The sequence below is a fragment of the Sarcophilus harrisii genome, chromosome X (genome assembly GCF_902635505.1).
Source record: "Sarcophilus harrisii chromosome X, mSarHar1.11, whole genome shotgun sequence".
NCBI lineage: Eukaryota > Metazoa > Chordata > Mammalia > Dasyuromorphia > Dasyuridae > Sarcophilus > Sarcophilus harrisii.
In genome coordinates this window covers 11,061,962-11,081,203 of record NC_045432.1, presented here as the reverse complement: position 1 = coordinate 11,081,203, position 19,242 = coordinate 11,061,962, and the positions used below count along the sequence as shown (strand labels likewise).

Sequence of the window (19,242 nt, the reverse complement as noted above, 5' to 3'; positions counted from 1 at the left end):
AACAACACCCATTGCATGAATAAAGTTGAGCTGTGACAAAATTTGCTCGGTCTCCCTCCTCTTTCTCGCCCGTTTCTCTTTCAGGCTGGGTCCCCCTCGATCCCCCGAATAACTGAGTCCCGCTGGACGGGACAAGAGACTCTTTCTCATGCTCATCCAGTGACTCAGAAATACTACAAAGTAAACTAAGAAATCCCTTGTCTTTCAGGTCAAAAAAGCCCACCAAAATTATATAGTGATAGCTCCTCCTCTCCCTTGCAATTAAAAAGTAAGGCACTTTCCAACAATACAGCCTTTTGATTCCCCAAATCCCTTTTGTGGAAGTTGTCCCGACTATCCCAAAAGAAAGGAAGTTTTCCAGTTGTGGAGAACCTCAGATACTTCTCCAGAGCATATAGAGCCCTTTGCGGGGGATGTTTCTAAGCTAAGGGAACTCTGCATTGCAGAAAGAAATGACTAGGGAGGATCAGCTATAACTATATCCAAAATTCATACTTTCTTATTAGATAAATCTAACTGGAGATGATCTCAGAAACCACTAGATTAGAAAACCCTTTTCCTTCCCATTGTGGCATTGATTTGTCACAGACATGGATTCTATAAAGTTGGAAGCTCATCTGGACTATCAGATGCATAATGATGCAGCTGTTGACTAGCAGAGGCAAACTTCTGTTGTTCTTGAAACAGTTTCAACCTGCTCTTTGACTTGCCCCACAAATAAGCACATGCACTGTGAGGTATCAGAATAATTCTTCCATTGGTCGATTCCAAAGGGGAGGCTTTTCAGTATACAATCCTGTATGATCCAGATCCCAGATTACTTGGCCAGACCTATGGCCACTGCCCCGGAATTACTACAGATGAAGATCTTCTATGCTCCACACCTCAAGGCTTTTAGATGTCTAGTATACAGATTGGAATTCCACCCACTAGAAGGACTTGCCAGGACTGCCATTCCCTTAATTATCTCCCATATTTTAGGTATATCTCCAATTTCAGTACATACTTCATTCGATTTCAATTTAAGAATGAGATGAGGCACTGTAAATCACTGAAAATTTATCAAATCAAGTTTACTTTGCCAAACAAGCAAGGATACGCAGGAAGGATACAATGGCACTTAGCTCTAGCTTTGGTAGAAGAGGCTTCCCCAATATCTGATAACAGTGATTCTCATGGTCTTGGGCACCCATTAAGTCCCAAAAGCCCACACCACATGCAGGTGGAATTTTTTATGCTTTATGACCAAAAAGGTCCATGAGGAATGCTGAGATTGTTCAGGTTGTTTGAGGGGAGGAAACTATCTTGTTACTGGATTATTGGAAATTGAACTCCAATTGCATATTTCTCTCTTGTAGCAGATGGAACTGCCAGAGAAACTGAGGCAAGATAGAGATTGGTTTTTAATCTTTTAATGTGGAGAGTTTAGACTAGCCAACCGAATGGAACTCCCGTTCAAAACTATTTAGTATAGAGTGACGGTGGCACAGCATTTATATAGGACTGTAACTAGCAAAGCCTAAAGTAATAACCAGATGCATACAATGATGGGAATGGGCTTGGGATCTATACAATGGTGGGAACAGGATGCATACAGTGATGGGAATGGTCTTAAGGGGACCTTCCAGAGTCAGTATTTTAGGAGAATAATAACTGATCTTATCTGTAGAAGCACCTCACAGGTGTAATGCCCAAGTAAACAGAAGAACAGAAATAGGCAAGGTCACTCTGTGGTTATGCTTGTCACTTTGATCTAGTGTGTGAGGCTAAGTTCAGCTTCTCATGAGAAACTTACAGGGTCCTTTTTGGTTCAGCAGAACCCTAGATTAAATAGGCAAAATGGGTGTTCCTTAGGCGTTAAGTCCTTACAGGTGAGAGTCAGGAAGACCTGAGTTCAAATACTATCTCAGACGCTAGTTTTGTTACCCTGGGCAAGTCAAACAGTGATCATACTAATATCTATCTCATAGTATTGTTGTCAGGTTCAAATTAAATCACATTTATAAATCACCTAGCAGTGTCTGACATATATTTGGTGCTCAATAAAGGCTTGTTCCCTTCTGCCAAACAGCTAAATGTAACTCCTCTCTCTATTCCCATTGTGCCATATAACATCAGTACTTACCTAAACCACCACTGTTCCAACTTCCTGCTCAAATGTCACCAATTGATCAGCCCACATCTGCACGATTGCTTGTCAGGGAAATCCATGGCTAAAGTCTGAAACCATTAAGGCAGGGCTTTACCCAGATCTAACTGCCATTGAGACTGAAGTGTTATTGGGCTGCAAGCTGTTGGGGGGAGGGGCATAATCTAAATTATTAAGCCCATTTCTTTTAAACCGTCACCCCTTTCATCTTCATTTTCTATCAGCATGCACTCCTTGGACTGGATTCTACCACCCTCTATTCCTTTCATCTTTCTTTTGTTTTGTTTCCCTTCATTATGTAGTAAGCTCCTTGAAGGCTGAAACTGCTTTATTCCCATCTGTATCCACCCAAGTCTGGCATAAGCTAAATGCTTAATAAATGCTTATTGACTGAGTCCCTCCCATGCAGATTGGGGAACTTGCTGCAATGGGAATTCATCTTTAAAAGTGCAAACATATCTCCATCTTAGCCACTTAAAAGAAGACTAAGTGCATTCCTGGCTGGAAACTCTGGTAATTTAAGTTGATTATAAAAGTTGAATCTCAAAGAGTTCCCCAGGCTAGAGAAGGCAGCGATAACTCCATTCGACCAGTGACCCAAGGATTTGATTTTGCCCTAATACAAGAACATGCAACAAGGCCAAGGGGCATCGGTTCCCTGGATACAGCTTCTTTTTGCCTCCCCTCCCTCGCTCGCTCTCACGGAAAACAACAGGGTCAGCGAGAGACCAACCTACTGGGAGAGGAACAATCAACTGCCAAGGATAGCTTTGTCCTAGCCTATCAGAGGTTGGTGGGGAAATGGGGAAAGGCAGCTAAAGGAAATCGGATCCTAGAGGCAGCCATGTTAGCTTTGAAGGCAGAAAGGGGGTGGGAAAAGGAAATCGTCAGAAGATCGAGGGCCAATCAGATCCCAGAAGCAGCTTTATTGTTGGCCTATCCCATGTTTGTTGCTAAGGTGGAAGGTGGATGGGTAGGAAACTACGGCACTGACTGCGCCAATCAGGAGGTCTGAGACGCAGTTTTGTCCTTGGCCTATCCCATGTTTATTGCTAAATTGTAAGGTGGGTGGGTAGGAAACTGCAGCACTGACCGCGCCAATCAGGTTACAGATGCAGCTTTGTCCTTGGCCTATCGCCTGTTTGTTGCTAAGTTGGAAGGTGGATGGGTAGGAAACTGCAGCACCGGTTGCACCAATCAGGTTCCAGACGCAGCTTTGTCCTCTGCCTAACCAGTTTTTGTGGTGAAGGTGGATGGGCTAGTATTCAGCTCCTCTGATGTGCTTTTGTCAGGTCCCAGAGGCAGCTTTGTCCTCGGCCTATCCAACACGAATGTGGAGGGGGGGAGGAATGAAGTGCAGCAGAGAATCCAGGGCCAGCCAGGTACCAGGGGCAGCTTTGTCCTCGGCCTATCCCATGTTGGCTGGTAAGGTGGAAGGTGGATGGGAAAGGAATCTGCGCCACTTATCTGCGTCCATCAGGTCTGAGAGGCAGTTTTGTCCACGGAGTTACTGCTGTGAAATTGGAAGGTGGGTGGGTAAAGTAAGCTTTGCCAGGAAAGCTGGAAGCTAATCAGGTCTCAAAGGCAGCTTTATGCTAGGCCTAGCCGGTGTTGGCCGAGGAGGGGAAAGTGGAATAGAGGAAGGAAAAGTGCGTCATAGGATTCTGGGCCTGTCAGTTGTGGGTTTTTTTTTTTTTTTTTTTTTCCCCTTTCTTCCAGACGTGTAGCCGGTGTTCGCCGCGGAAATGGAAGAAGAGCAAGGGATGGAAAGTGCATCATTAGGATTCGGGGCCTTTCAGTTTTGTGCTAGAGCTAGCCGGTGTTGTCCGAGGAGGGGAAAGGGGAGCAGAGGAAGGAAAGTGCGTCATCGGATTCTGGGCCTGTCAGTTTTTTTCCCCCAGACATGTAGCCTGTGTTCGCCGCGGAAGTGGAAGAAGAGCAAGGGATGGAAAGTGCATCGTTAGGATTCGGGGCCTTTCAGTTTTGTGCTAGAGCTAGCCGGTGTTGTCCGAGGAGGGGAAAGGGGAGCAGAGGAAGGAAAGTGCGTCATCGGATTCTGGGCCTGTCAGTTTTTTTCCCCCAGACGTGTAGCCTGTGTTCGCCGCGGAAGTGGAAGAAGAGCAATGGAAGGAAAGTGCGTCATAGATTCGGGAACAGTTTTGTTGTTGTTGTTTTGTTTTTAACCCAGACTTAGCCGTTGTTGGCCGCGGAGGGGAAAGGAGAGCAAGCGAAAGAAAATGCGTCATAGGATCCGGGGTCTGCCAGATCCCAGAGGTAGCTTTATTCCAGGCCTATTTAGTATTCATTGCGGAGGTAAAAGGAAGGAAAGAAAATTCTTTGTAGACTCCGAGGCCTCTCAGATCCTAAGAGGCAGCTTTATTCTAGGTCTATTTCTCAAATGTTCGTTGCGGACTTGGTAGGTGGCGGAGCGGGGGTTGGGGGAGGGAGGAAAGAGAGGAAGAAAATGCGTCATAGAATCCTGAGCCTGTCAAGTCCTTCAGGTAGCTTTGTTCTAGTCCTTGACAGTGTTTGCTGCGAAGGTGGAAGGAGGGAGGGGAAAGAATTTACGTCAGAGAATCCAGAATCAATCATGTTTCAGAGGCAGTTTTGTCCTCGCCCTAGCCAGTGTTTGCCGCAGAGGAGGAGGGAGAGGGAGAAGAGTGGCAGCTTTATTCTAAACCTTGCCTGTGTTTGCAGCGAACTTGCGAAAGGGGGAAGGAAGTTACGTCATAGAATCCAGGACCAATCTGATCGCGGGAGGGGCAGAGTCTTCAGCCTATACAGTATTTGCTGCGGACGTTGGGGGTGGGGTGGGGAAATTATGTCATAGAATCCAAGACCAATCAGGTCGTAGGAGCCTATCTCCTATATTACCTGCAAAGGTGGAAGAGAGCTAACGGGGAAGGTGAGGCCGAGACAAAAGCCAATCAGAACCTAGAGTCAGCTTTGTCGTCTTTGAGGTAAATCATCTTTTAACTGTGGGTAGGTGGGAGAAGAGAAGCTGCGTCTTCGTTAGTTACATCTCAGAAGACGAAAATTTAGCTCTGTGGACAGCCTTAATGTGATAAGACTTATTCATTATTATAATTGGTAATGAATGGGGGACTTTTTTTTTAAGGTGTCACATAGGAATTAAAAGGGATACTATTTGTGATTTTAAATCATTGGATTGTTGATATATGAGCCATATGATAAGATTAAAAATGAATGAAAATTGAAAAGGGGAAAACCCTGAAAGGTTAGAGCATGGTGGGTCTTTAAAACCCATAATCTCATAGCTGGATTGTTGTTATCTCCCCACCCCACCCCTTTTTTTTTTTTTTTTGAATGTGCTGAATTGGACAAGGTATTGGGATTCACACCTTAATTTTGAAAAATAATAAAAGATCCTTTGGTATGAAACATTATTTTAATATAATTTGTATCAGCACAGGGGGTGATGCTCTGAATTAAAGCTCAGTTCCAGAACCACACAGCCAAAGAGGAAAGATGGAAATGCACTGTTATATGTTGGGGGGAAAAAAGGTAATTATTTTCATGGCACTGATCAGGTAAGATTTAATTAATAATTCATTTCTATTTATGGGGGGGGTAAAGTGTATCTGAGGTTTGAAAGAGTGTATATGAGATTTAAAAGAAATACCATTTGTGTGCTTAGCAATCTGAAGGGATTACTAAGAAAAATATACAATGCTATAAAATATAAATAAATAGGTTAAAAAGTACAAACATCCTAGCAAATTAAAGTTGAGTGGGACCTCGGGTAAGTCCTTAGAACATAGCATATCAGAGCTAGAAGGTGCTTTTTGAGTAGTGAATGTTAGAGTGTGAAGAGAATAATTTAGAATATAGTATTTCAGATATGAGAAGGCAATTGAGGCTCTTAAAATGTCAGAATTGGGAATGAACATAGAAACCAGAATACCAGATCCAGCTAGATTCTTATAACCTAAAATTTCTGAGGTGGTAGGTGTTTAGAATCTAGAGTGCCAGACCTGAAAGGATCTTGAGAACAAGGAGAATCGAAAATAGGAAGAAAATTAAAACTCAGAAAGTAGGAGATCAGAACTGAGAAGCCAGGATGACAGCTGCTGGGACCTTCAAATGTCAATGAATGTCAGAACTAAGGGTGTCCTTCAAACCATTTAATATCAGAGCTTTAAATAAGTCAGAAAGACCTTTGGGATACACAATATAATTTTACTTAGCAAGTTATTGAAAGGGATAGGTTCCTTTAAAAATACTGAAGTACATTTTTTGACATGCAAAATGTATTTCAATTAGTTATACCAGCCCAGTTTTGATATTCTGAACTAAAAGACAGCTCTTAAAACTTGAAGAAAGGTATATAAAAGTCTAGTGCTTTCTCTAAATACCAAAAAAAAAATTTCCTAGTTTAGCCTTGATCAGTTAACACTGCTAATGATATTAATGCTATTGATAATGAATTGTTTACATTTATTGAAAAATATAAAGAATTAATGTTTGAAAGGGTCATCATTTATGCTGGATTGTTAAGAAAAATCTACTGTTATAAAAAGAAAAGAAAAAACCTTGGGTCAGAGCTTGGTGAGGCTTTTAAACATAAAATGTGAAGACTGGAAGTACCTTTCAGAGTAAAATAGTGCAAGTGGGAAAAAGCTTTACAATAGAAAATCTCAGACTTGGGCTAAATTGAGAGTGAACATAGAAGCCAGAATATTAGACCTGGGAGGGGACTTAGACCATGGAATATACATGTTCCTTCTGTAGTTGGGAGATATCTTAGCATCTAAAATGACTAAGCTGAAAGGGTTTCTAGACAAGGGAATGTCAGAAGTAGGTAAGAAAAGAATGTCAGAAAGTAGGGAGATGGTCACAGTTTAATTACAGAAATTATCAAAGCCAGTGGGCTTCATATAGAGCATGAAATTTCTGACCTAGGAGACATAAATTTAGAGGAACCTTATAAGAAAGGAAGGGGAAGATGGTCAGAGAATCATCAGAACTATCAGAGCCCATAGCCCATTAAGAGATAGAATGGTAGGCCTGGGACTAGCCCTTGAGAGGAGAATCTCAGAAGTGGTAGGACGCTTAGAACACACAGTATCATTAGCTGGGCTTCAGATTATTTTATTTGCTTCATTGAGTGAATGAATTATTGGAAATGACTGATTAAATTTTAAAAAGAATTACAAATTACAATTGTGATCAAGAACAGTAATAAATACAGTTCTTTATCTCACCACCAAAAACAATAATTCCCTCTGTGACCTTGATCAGGTAAGACTGCCATTGAAGGAAATAAAGTGTAAAAAGCTTCAAAATTCATGCTTTTAAATCATGGTAATTCTAAGACACATATGCATTGTGATAAAATCAAAATGAATAAATAAATGTCAAGGGTAAAAATAAATCCCTAATAGATCCAAGCTGGGTAAAGTCTTAGAGTACACTGTATTAACCCAGGGAGGTTCTTTTGAAGGGCACTATATGGGAAAATAGCGGAAGAATGCTTAGAATACAAAATTTCAGAACTGAGAAAATAGTTGAAACACTGTCAAAAATGTGAGTGACTATAAAAACCAGAATATCAAACCTGACTCTACTCTTGGAAAGTAGAATTTTTGAGCCTGGAGGCATCTTAGAGTCAAGGATACTTGATTTTAACTGAAAAGATCTTGAGAACAGGAAATATCAGAAATAGAAAGGAGCTATAAAACTAATCAAGCAGAAGACAGTAAGAGCCTGAGAACCCAGAATGACAGAGTCTTAGAAAAAATATTAGAACAGTGAGAGGCCTTTGAACACAGAAAGTTGAATCACAGACTATTAGAGCTGGGAAGGCCCTTGTAACTGACTGTCAGAGTTAAGAAGGTACTGAGAACAGGAAATATCATAACTAGAAGAAAGGGTTTTGGTGTGGTGTTTAGTTTAGTTTAGTTTTTGATTTTTGCTTTTTACTGTGCTTACTGAGAGGCAAGGTGTTAGGAATGACAGTTCCAAATGATATATTTGGTATGAGGTGAAATATTTATTTCATTATAATTTATAGCAACACAGTGGTGATACTCTGAATTAAAACATGTTCCAAATCATGTAGCCAAAGGGCAAAAGTAACTTTCTTTGGCTTCCCAACAAACCAAAAACAAACAAATAAAAACATAATTCCATGCAGTGACTTCCCCTGGAAAGACTCCTATTGCTATTTTTTTAGATTTTTCAGTACACAGGATTTTAAATCACTGTATTGCTAAGACATATGTAATTTAATAAAAATTAAAATGAATATGTAAATTAAAGGTAAAGAAGAAGCCTAGAATATTAAAAGAGTGAGGAGGGGCTTAAGACAACAAGGCTAAGAGATTCTTTAGATTCAGAACATGAAATATCTCATTTGGAGATATGTCTTTTAAGAGAATACACCAGAAACTGGCTATAGTTTAAAATAACAAATTTTGGAGATGGGGTGACCTAAGAATCACAGAATGTCTGAGTGGGGAAGGCCCTCAAAACATAGATTGTGAGAGCTGGGAAGGGCCTTCCAATGCATAATATCATAGCAAGGAAGAAGGTTTTTAAAATATGTTCATGGGTCAATGTATTGGGAAGGAAAGTGAGCAAAAAGGTATTGGGTGGAATAGGTAAATTAAAAAAAAAAAACTGGTAACAATGTATATTTATACAATGAGATGTAACATATGTTTCAATATAATTTAATTCTGCACAATTTTGACATTCTGAATTAAAAGTTAGGTACTGAACTTCGTCGCCAAAATGGAAAGGTGAACATACAGTTGTCTTGTTTGGATTCCCCCCCCCAAAAAAAAAAAAATTCTAAGCATGGATCAGGTAAGATTGTTATGGATATTAATATTGTGTGATGCCGGGCATAGAATACTGGACGTGGAATCAGGAAGACCTAAGCTTAAATTTGACCTCAGACACTTACTTTGCTGTGTGACCCAGGACATGATTTGGTTGCTTTCTTTTGAAAAATATAAATTGTTAAATATATGAGATTTTATTAAAAAGGACATCATTTGTGTTTTTTAATCACTGTATTGCTAAATATATGCAATGTAATAAAGATGAAAAAATAAAGTAAAAAGAGAACCTTATGTTATCAGAGAAGGAACAGGACTATGAGGTTCTTTAGAATATGGAATGTCTGACTTGGAAGTGCCTTTCAAGACAATATACTGAAGGCTGGATATAGCTTAGAATGGTGCATTTCAGAGGTGGAAATGATTTAATCACAGAATGTCAGAGTAAGGAGAGCCCTTAAAACAGATTGTCAGAGCTGGGAAGACTGGGAAGAAGTTTTCGGAGGACCAGAGTATTGAAAGGGACAGATAAATTTTTAAAGATAATATGTGGTATATGATATGAGATAATATTTATTTTGATATAATTTATTTCTGCACAATTTTGATGCTCTGAATGAAAAGTCAGGTCCTGAACTACACTGCCAAAATGGAAAGGCAAACATATAATGCCTTAATTGGATACCAAAAAAAAAAAAAATTCCAAGTATGGATCAGGTAAGATTGCTCTGGATATTAATGTTATTTATGTGCTGCAGTGTATAGGGAGATTGACCTGGAATCAGGAAGGCTTAAATTCAAATGTGGCCTTAGACACTTGCTATGTGAGCCAGGACATGAATTAGTTTTATTGAATAATGTAAAGTCTTAAGTTCACAAGACTTAAAAGGATACCACCTTGTGCTTTAACATCATTGTAAACATATGCAATATCATAAAATAAATAGGCAAAGGAGAAGAGAAATAGTCCTAGAAGGTCAGAATGAGTTTGGGTCATAGTCCAAAATACTGTAGAAGGAGTAAGGGACAGGTAGAATTTTGAAGGTGAGAGATAGTTTTAGCTAACAATTTCACAGATGGGAGTTTAGGCTACAATCTAATTTGCATGACCAAATTGAAATTGGGAACAGATGCTAGGATATCAAACCTGGGAAGATAATTAAGAACATGATGGAAGATTCTTAGCATCCAGAAACCTGGAATATCCCAGTTTGGAGGGATTTTCTAACATAGGAAGCCTGTAAGAAATTAGGACATAGAATATACGGCCTGGAAATCGCGCTAAAGAGGAGAATCTCAGTGCTGAAGGGGGACTTAAAACACACAGTCTCAAAAGGTAGAGTACAGTGGTTTTTTTTTTATTTGCTCAGGGCTAAATCATTGGGGGGAATGATTAATTTAGAAAGAAGAACAACAAAGCTTATTTATGATATGTATGTGATGCATCATGCATTTCAACATAATTTAAGTCAGCACAGTTTTGGTACTCCGAATAAAAGTCAGGTTTTGAACCACAGACACAAAAAAGAATAGTAACAATATTTTGCTATATCTGGCTGCCAAAAAAAAGTAATTCTCTGTATGACCTTGATCAGGTCAGAGTGCCATTGATACCAGTGTTATTGGAAATGAATTGGTTGAATTTATTGAAGGAAATAAAGTTTTAAATATTCAAGATTCAAAAGGGGATGCAAGTTGTATTTTTAAATTGTTACATGGAAAGAACAAAAACTCTTGAAGATCAGAGTTGGGTGGAACAGTGAAACTTAGACTGTTAGTGCAAGGAGGTCCTTAGAGCATGGAATGTTTGTACTAGATGTGCCTTTTGAAGGGTGAATGTTAGAGCAGGAAGAGCAGTCTGGATACTGAATATCAGAACTTTGAGTGGTCATAGAAGTCAAAATATGTGAACTGGGAGGGCACTTAGAATATAAAAGGTCTGAGCCTGGAAACCTCCTATAATTAAGAAGCTGAAAGGATCTTAAGAAGAGGGTGGATTTTAAATGTGGAAGGGATATTAAAACTCATATAGTTGGAAATGAAGAGCAGGTGAGAATCCAGAATGTCGAAGCTAGTGGGACCTTAGAACATGAATCCCATAGCTTGGTAGGCCCTTTCACAAAAGGATACCAGAATTAAGGAGGTCTTGAAACACAGGGGATGGCAAGGTTAGAGGAAGGCTCAAAAATTATTTCTGAGTACTGCTTTGATTGGGTAAGAATAAAATTGATACTAATGTTGTTGACAATAATTGGTTGTTTTTATTGAAAACATAAAGTACTTTATATTTAAAAGCACCACTGTTTGTGCTTTTAAATCACTGTATGGCCAAAGAACATATGCAGTGTCAAAAAAAGGAAAAGAAAAATCCCTAGGAGGTCAGAGTTGCCTGAGACTTCAGAATATAGAATGTCCAGTTTGGGAGGTCCTTAGAGAATATAAAAGCACTTGACTAAAGTTAAAATTTGAAAATTCAGTTATTTTATCAGGCTAAATAAAAAGGACTAGTTCATGCAGTATTTTAGTCACAAAGACATCTGGTGTCATTAAAATATAGAGTTTCTTTAAAAAGATGTTAATTGCACAAGATCTAAAAGACATTTTTTGTGCTTTTAAATCATATTACTGAGACCCATGTGCAGCATAGGTATAAAAAAAGGAAAAAAAATATCTCCAATGTCAGATCCAGATGGGACCAAGGATTATTAAAACACAGAATGTGTGGATGTCGTAGGTATCTTTCAAGAGAGCATGTTGGAAGTAGGAGAGTTTAGAATACAGTTTCAGAGTTCAGATAGTCAAAATTGGGAATTGACATAGAAGAATGACTATCAGATCTGGGAGGAAACTTGGAATACAGTGTTTGTGAGCAAAGCAACCTCTTAGAATCAAGAATGCCTGAGCTGGATGGGTCTCTAGAACATGGAATATCAGATGTAGAAAAGGACCTTATTTATAATTCATAAAAGTGGGAGATGTTCAGGACCAGAGATAAAATTGTCAAGAGCTTGGCATATCTTAGCACACAGAGTGTCAAGTCTGGGAGTAAACACAAAAGAGAAAACAGCTAGGAGAACCCTTCCAAGACAGAATATTAGAACTAGGAGTGGCCATAACACCAGAAGGTTTCAGGGATGGGATTGCTCTTAATGCTTAAAATCCAGAGGTAAGTGGAGTCTTCAAAACATAATAGCAAAGCTGAGAAAGCATTATGTTTTGTTTTGTTCTAATCTCATTGAACCAAGGTATAGTCAGGTGGGTTTTTTAAAAAGCAGTGATAGAATGATATGAAATAGTGATTTCAATGAAATTTATATCAGTAAAGAATGATGATGTTCCAAATTAAAATTCAGGCCACAAAATTAAAGGAGAAAAATATAGTGCCTTCGTTGTATTGCCCTCCCCCCCCCCCCAACACACACACGGAATGATTCCATGCAATTCCTTAACAGACTTAGAACACAAATTATCAAAGCTAGAAAAGGCCCTAAATTGCATATTATAACTGGGAACAACTTTAGTTTGTATTACGTCATCCAAGATATTGGGAAGGAACAGGTTAATTAAAAATTAATAAAGTCCATTCTTGGCATAGTATACAACATTTATTTCAATATAATTTATATCAGAATAGTTATAATGTTTTGAATTAAAAGGGGTTGTACCATGCCTTATCTGGCTACCAGGAAAAAGTAGTGTCATGTAGATTCTTGATTAGATAAGACTGCTCTTGAGAGAAATAGTTATTTGTACTTAATTGACTATATTTATTGAAGAAATAAAGTGTTAAGGAAGGGTGTATTTATGAATGTTTAACAATGGAGGGGGGGGGATTGACACATGACACATTTAATCTGCTCTAATAACATTTTTTTCTATCACTTTGAACCTAGACAATAAACAAAATAAATCAAGCTTTAATTTTTAGCTTTTGTCAGTTTCCAACATGTAAATGATTACAGTAAAGATTTTAATATTAGGCTTTCACAATCCAGTAGAGGCTGGCTAGAGCAAACCACCGTTAAGTATACAAAATTTAAAAGGAAAATGCTTTTTTATATTACTGGATGACTGAGAACCATAATCAACGTCACAGAATAAACAGAAAATATCCCAGTTTCATGGGGCCTTCGAAGATGAGAATTGGGAGGTGTCTTTGAAGAATACAGAATTTCAGAGGGGAACTTAGGAATGTATGAACTAGGAAGCATCTTCTAGTACAGCATGACTAAATTGAAATTGCCAGGGGATTATTAGAAGGTAGAACGATCTTCCTCTGGTTACAGAAATTGTTAGAGCTTACAGGACCTTAGGAGACAATAGCATATTTATTGTCTTTTAGCAACAAAAATGGGCTGATGGAACCCATAACCCTATGCTTTGGAGACACCTTATAACTCAGGAAATACGAGATGGTCAGTCTGAGAATCTAAATTGTCAAAGCCCATGAAACCTTTGAACAAAGAATGTCAAGCGAGGAAATAGCTCTGGAGAAGGGAGTGTCTTGGTGTTGAGGCCACATTTAAAACAAAAGACCATAAGTCTAAGGGAGCCCTCAGAACACAGAATATTAGAAATTGGAATAATTTTAAAATCCCACAGTGTGAGAGCTGGGAGGGCTCTTAACATACTATACTATATCATCATATACTATCATATCTGGGGCAGAATGGTTTTGTTTAATTCATAGACCAAGGTACTGGGTGGGGAAAGTTATTTCTTTAATATTAAATATTTAATATAATTTATGTCAGCACTATTGCACCATCTTAAACTGAATTACAAATCTGATCCTGAACCATAGTGACAAAGGAAAAGGTGATATATGCAGTCTTAACTGAATACCAAAAGAAAAATAACTACAGTGATGGTAACACTGATATTAATAGGCCTATTAATGAGTTGGCTGTGTTGAGGGAAAAAAATTGAGTGTAAACAAGATTCAAGGGGAGTTTCATTTGTATTTTAAATAATTGGATTGTTAAATTACATGGAGTGCAACCAAGTTTTTAAATTTAAAGGGAAAAATAAGATTGAAGCAGAGACAAGTTTATTGAATACCAGGGAAAATGTTGAAGTGGGAGAGCACTTAGAATATAGACTTTCATATATGTAAAAGTCCAAACATTAAATAGAACTAAGAATGGGCAACACTCTTAGAATACAATGTCCAAGGTGTCCTGGCATCTAGAATGCCTTAGTTGAAAGGAACTCCACCTCAATAGTAAAAGTGTGGAGGTACCTTAAAGCTCAGAAAACAGATGTTGAAAAAAGAGTATCCAGAATCTTGGGTTCAGTGGACCAAGTGGGACCTAGGATTCAGAACATCAGGCCTGGGCATACCTTTAAATAGGTTAATATCAGAGCTGAGAGGACACTTTGAGCAGGAGTTAACATTTAAAGTAGCCTTAAAACCACAGGTTGTCAAGAGTTAGGAGGGCCCTTAGAATGTAGTTAGAGTTGAAAGGGACTTTATAAGCCAAGTGCCATGGCTGAGAAGGAGTTATGGGGTTTTTAAATATATGATACAGATAGACATATTAGTATAATTTTTATCAGCATAGTTTTGATGCTGAGTTAAAACTTGTGTCATGTAACCATATAAAGAGGAGAGGTAAAAATAAAGAGCTTCATTCAAACCAAACAAAATTCTGTTTACTTCCTTGATTAGGTAAGGCAGCTGCTGAGCAGTTCTTCTTATATAAATTGTCAGAATGCTTTGGACCTTAGCCTACAGAATGTTCAAAGCAGAAGTCCTCTAAAATAACTATGTCTGAACTAAATGGAGCCCTAGATAGCAAAGATCTTGTGAGATGGGAGATGGTCAGAATTACAGAACAAATTATCAGTGGGTTCTGGGTAAATGGAGTGTCAGTCCTGGGAGTAGCCATCAAAAATAGAATGTCAAAGGGGTGCTTAGAACAGGGCTGTCAGTACTAGGAGAGCCATTCCTACCCAATTTTTGGAACAGGAATGATCTTAAAACCTCAATGACAGTACTAAGACTTTTAGCATATATCCTGTTATCTGGGAAGTTTTTATAAATTTGCTCAGTGTGCTAAAGTATAAGTATTATAATTTTTAAAGGCAATATCATACCAGCAAGATGGTGATGCCCTGAATTCAAACTTGGGTGAATTCAAACAGTCAGAAAATGAAGTACCTTAATTTCATACTGTGCCTTGTTGCAAAACAGTAGTAGTAGGGACTGTCACTGATATGAAGGGACCCTATAATTGGAAAGATGGTCAGAGTTGCAAGGAAGGAAACATTGTTTATTTTTGTACTTGCTTTGTGCCAGGTGCTGTGCAAGTATTTAATTTAATCTAAAGCTTTATTTAGATCATATTTCTATACTAATCTAAATTGTCCCCATGGGACTTTGACATACAAAGTATTCTACTCAGGCATATTTTTAGAGAGAAGAATGTCAAGAACTGGGGGGTCACTTAGAACAAGGGGCTATCATAGATAGGAGATCTTAAAAAGCAATGTCAGATCTAGGTATGACCTTAAAACCACAGAATATGAGCTGAATGGGCTTTTATAACAGTGGGGAGGAGCCTGAGAATACAATATTGTGGATGGGAAGAAGTCTTTAAAAAATTTGCTTAGTGGGGGTAGCTGGGTGGCACAGTGGATAGAGCACCAGCCCTAAAGTCAGGAGGACCTGAGTTTGGCCTCAGATACTTAATACTTCCTCGATGTGTGACCCTGGGCAAGTCACTCAACCCCAATTGCCTCAGCAAAAAAAAGAAAAGAAAATTGCTCAGTGGTCTAAAGTATTGCAAGGAATTGTTTAATTTTGTGAAGATAAAGTGAATGGTGTGATATACAACATTTCAGTATAATTTATATTGGTACAGTATTCATGCTACAAATTAACAATAAATATGAACCACATAAGAAAGGAAAAATAAAATAGTGCCTGCTCTGGCTGCTAATTTTAATTTCCTGCACTGTTTTATTCAGGCAAGGAATTGTCTTGAAATTGTCATTGGTAATGAAGTTTGTATATGGGAAGGGATAAAATCATTTTGATGTTAAGTTACTGAATTACTAAGAAACATGTATTGCCATAAAATTAAATAAAAAGGACAAAAACAGGAGTAGGTCAGAACTAGATGGTGCCTAGAACAAAATGTCAGCCCTGGAAGGTTTTTAGAGTATAGAATATTTGATTAGGCTGTAACTATCAAGGGAGAATGTTGGGGATTTGGAGAATATAGAAATTGAAAGCTGGGAGGACTGTTAGTTTAGAAGGTCTGAATTGGGAGTAAACTTAGAAGCTAAGTTCAGAACACTTAGACCATAGCTTTTCTGAATTGGAAGGTGTCTTGGAATCGAAAATGTCCAGCTTGGATGACACCCTAGAACTTGGAATAGCTGAAATAAAGGGGGCTTATAAAACAGTGAGCAAGCCTGAGAAAACAAGGTGTCAAGTCAGTGGAGATTGAGAACATAGATTGTTGAGCCTTGGAGTACCCATAGAGAGGAAACACAGACCTGGGAGGTGACATTAAAAAGAAAGTATATCAGAGCTTGGAAAAAAGCTTTAGAACACAATGTTAGAAGTACCCTTAAAATCATAGATTATCATTGATGAGAAACTTTACAGAGGTGAAAGAATCCTTAAAGTATACATTATCATTGAGGCTTTTTTTTTTTAACCTCTAAAGTTGGTGAAGGTAATCAAGACACATTAATTAAAGAAAAACAACACCAAAGTGTATGGTATGTGATATAACATTTATTTCAATGTACAGTAGTGGTGCTTTAAATTAAAACGGGTCCTGAGCCTCACAGCCAAAGAAAAAAAAATGTAGACTTAATTAATTTTTCTAAAAAATAAAGTATATGGCATAATATGCAACACTTCAATATAATTTATATTGGCATAATATTCATCCTCTGAATTAAAATTTTAGGTTTGAATAACATAGGAGAAGAAAAATAAAAGCAGTAAAAGTCTACTGCCTTTTCTGGTTCAAAGACAATTCTGTTCAATGCCTTGATCAAAACATGGCTATTGATACTACTATTTTTGGTAAGGAATGGGGAGTATTTAATGAAAAAAATTAAGTTTTTGTATATAGCATTTAAAAGGAACATCATTTGCACTTTTAAAATATTGTATTACTAAGTTATTTATGAAATACAAGAAAATAAATAATTCCTAGAAGACCAGAGCAGGTTGGGTCATGATACAGAGAATATCTGGGCTGGGTTAGCCTTTCAAAGAAGAAAGTTGAAATTGGGAGAAACTTTATTATACAGTATATGCCAGCTAGAAGGGCACTTAGAATATGGGATATCAGAATTCTTAGAATGAAGACTGTCAGAAGTGGGAGTGACCTAAAAAGCATGGAATGCAATAGATGGGAAGGGTATTAGAACTCAGATGTTCTGAGCTGGGAACACATTGTGATATCTCTGCAACATTTATTTTTACGGAATTTATATCAGTGCACTGGAGATTCTTTGAATCAAAACTTAGGTCCTTAACCACACTGCTAGAAAGGAAAAGAAAGTGTGTGGTGCCTTTTCTGGCTCAAAACAAATTCCAAAAAAGCAATTTCCAGGAAGTGTCCTAATTTGGGAAAATTGCTAACGATATTACTATTATAGATAATAAAGAAACAGTACTTATTGATTTAAAAAAAAAAAAAAGCTTTTAACTACATAGGACATTAAAACTATTTTAAATCAATTTATTGCTAAGAAATATTCCGTATAAAAATGATAGAAAAAAATAGCCTACTATGTCAGAGCAAGATTGGAACGGAGAAAATAAGATTGTCAAAATGGGGAGGGTCCTTAGATTATCAGAACTGAGACAACTAGATAGAATCAGGAAGACCTGAGTTCAAATACAGCCTCGCAAACTTCCTAGCTTTAAGACCCTGGGCAAAGTCAATATCTGCCTCAGTTTCCTCAGTTTGATTAATGATAACAGCTACCTGATAGGAGTGTTGTAAGGATCAAATGGAGTAAAATGAGATATGTCAAGCCCTTAACAAAGTGACTGGCATATAATAGATACTTAACAAAACTTCCCTTAGAATCAAGAATGACTGAGCTGGAAGGAACCTTTCAAGGGAGAATGAGTGTTGGAGAGAGGAAAGCTTAAAATGTAGAATTTCAGAGCTGGGATTCCCATCTAAGCACCTCAGTGTTAGGATAGGAAGTGAATAAAGAAGCCAGAATATCAGATCTGGGAGGGTACTTAAAATAGGGAATATTTGAGCTAAGAGTTGTTTTAGAATCAATAAGTTGTGTGATAGCTAGAGCCCTACAGAGGTAAGAAGGCAATTATAACACGAAGTATGAGCTAATTAGACTAGCCTTAGAGCACACACCTTGAGTCTGGGGAGTTTAGATCATAGAATTTAAGTCTTAGAGTTAGCCAGAAAGAAGGGAATGTCAGATTGATAGGTGCTTAGAACTAGGGATATCAGCGCTAGGAGAGCTAGACCACAGAATGTCAGAGCTGGAATGGACCGTAGAATGTAGATCTTTAAACTTGTGGGGTTCTTTAGAGCAGTGATACCAAGCTCAAAAATTAATCTCTGCTGACTGCATACTGACTTAATGACATTTGAATCTGATAGTGGCTCTATGCTCAGGATTTTACTGCTCTGAGTTTGACATTTCTGTTTTAGAACACATTCCACAGCTAGAAATGGAGAGTTTTTTTTGTTGATTTGTGGGGGTGGGGGGGTGAGTAAGTGAAAATAATGCAGTAATCAGGTTAATTTGCAAAATAATTGAAATGTATGTGATGTTTTATGCAACTAAATGTTTCAGTGTCATAGCAACACAAGATTGATGCTCTGAATTAGGATCAGGTATTGAATCACAAAGCCAAAAAAAAAAAAAAAAAGTGAAAATATACTGCTTTATATGGCAAAAACAAAACACCCTACAAAAAAATCATGCAATGCTTGAATCCAATAAGATTTTTGATTGATATTAATATTATTGATGTTGACAAAGGGGAGTATTTATTGGAAAAAATACATGACATAAAAAGAACATCATTTGCCTTTTAAATTATTATTTTGTAAAACAATGTTAACATGTTATGATAGAATAAAATTAAATAAAAGGAAAAAATTCTGGAAGAGCAGAACTGGATAGGGTATCAAAGCATAAAATATCAGGATCTACTTAGCACACAGGATGCCTGGACAAAGAGGTGATTTTCAACAGAAAATGTTGGATTTGGTAGATGATTTAAAGTACAGAATTTCAGTTCTTTCTGGGTATTGAGTATCAGAAAGAAAG

General features: G+C 37.8%; 1 long non-coding RNA gene across 19 annotated transcripts in view; it reads left to right on the top strand.

Moving 5' to 3' along the window:
- The first annotated feature begins 3,294 nt into the window (after positions 1–3,294).
- Positions 3,295–19,242, top strand: part of LOC105751131 — a 184,956-nt gene continuing 169,008 nt past the window's right edge. For 4 of the 19 annotated variants that reach the window (XR_004230683.1, XR_004230681.1, XR_004230682.1 and 1 more), the window contains exon 1: positions 4,945–5,674. This is a non-coding gene — a long non-coding RNA (uncharacterized LOC105751131). The other 15 variants (XR_004230677.1, XR_004230676.1, XR_004230679.1 and 12 more) reach the window with 12 other exon arrangements.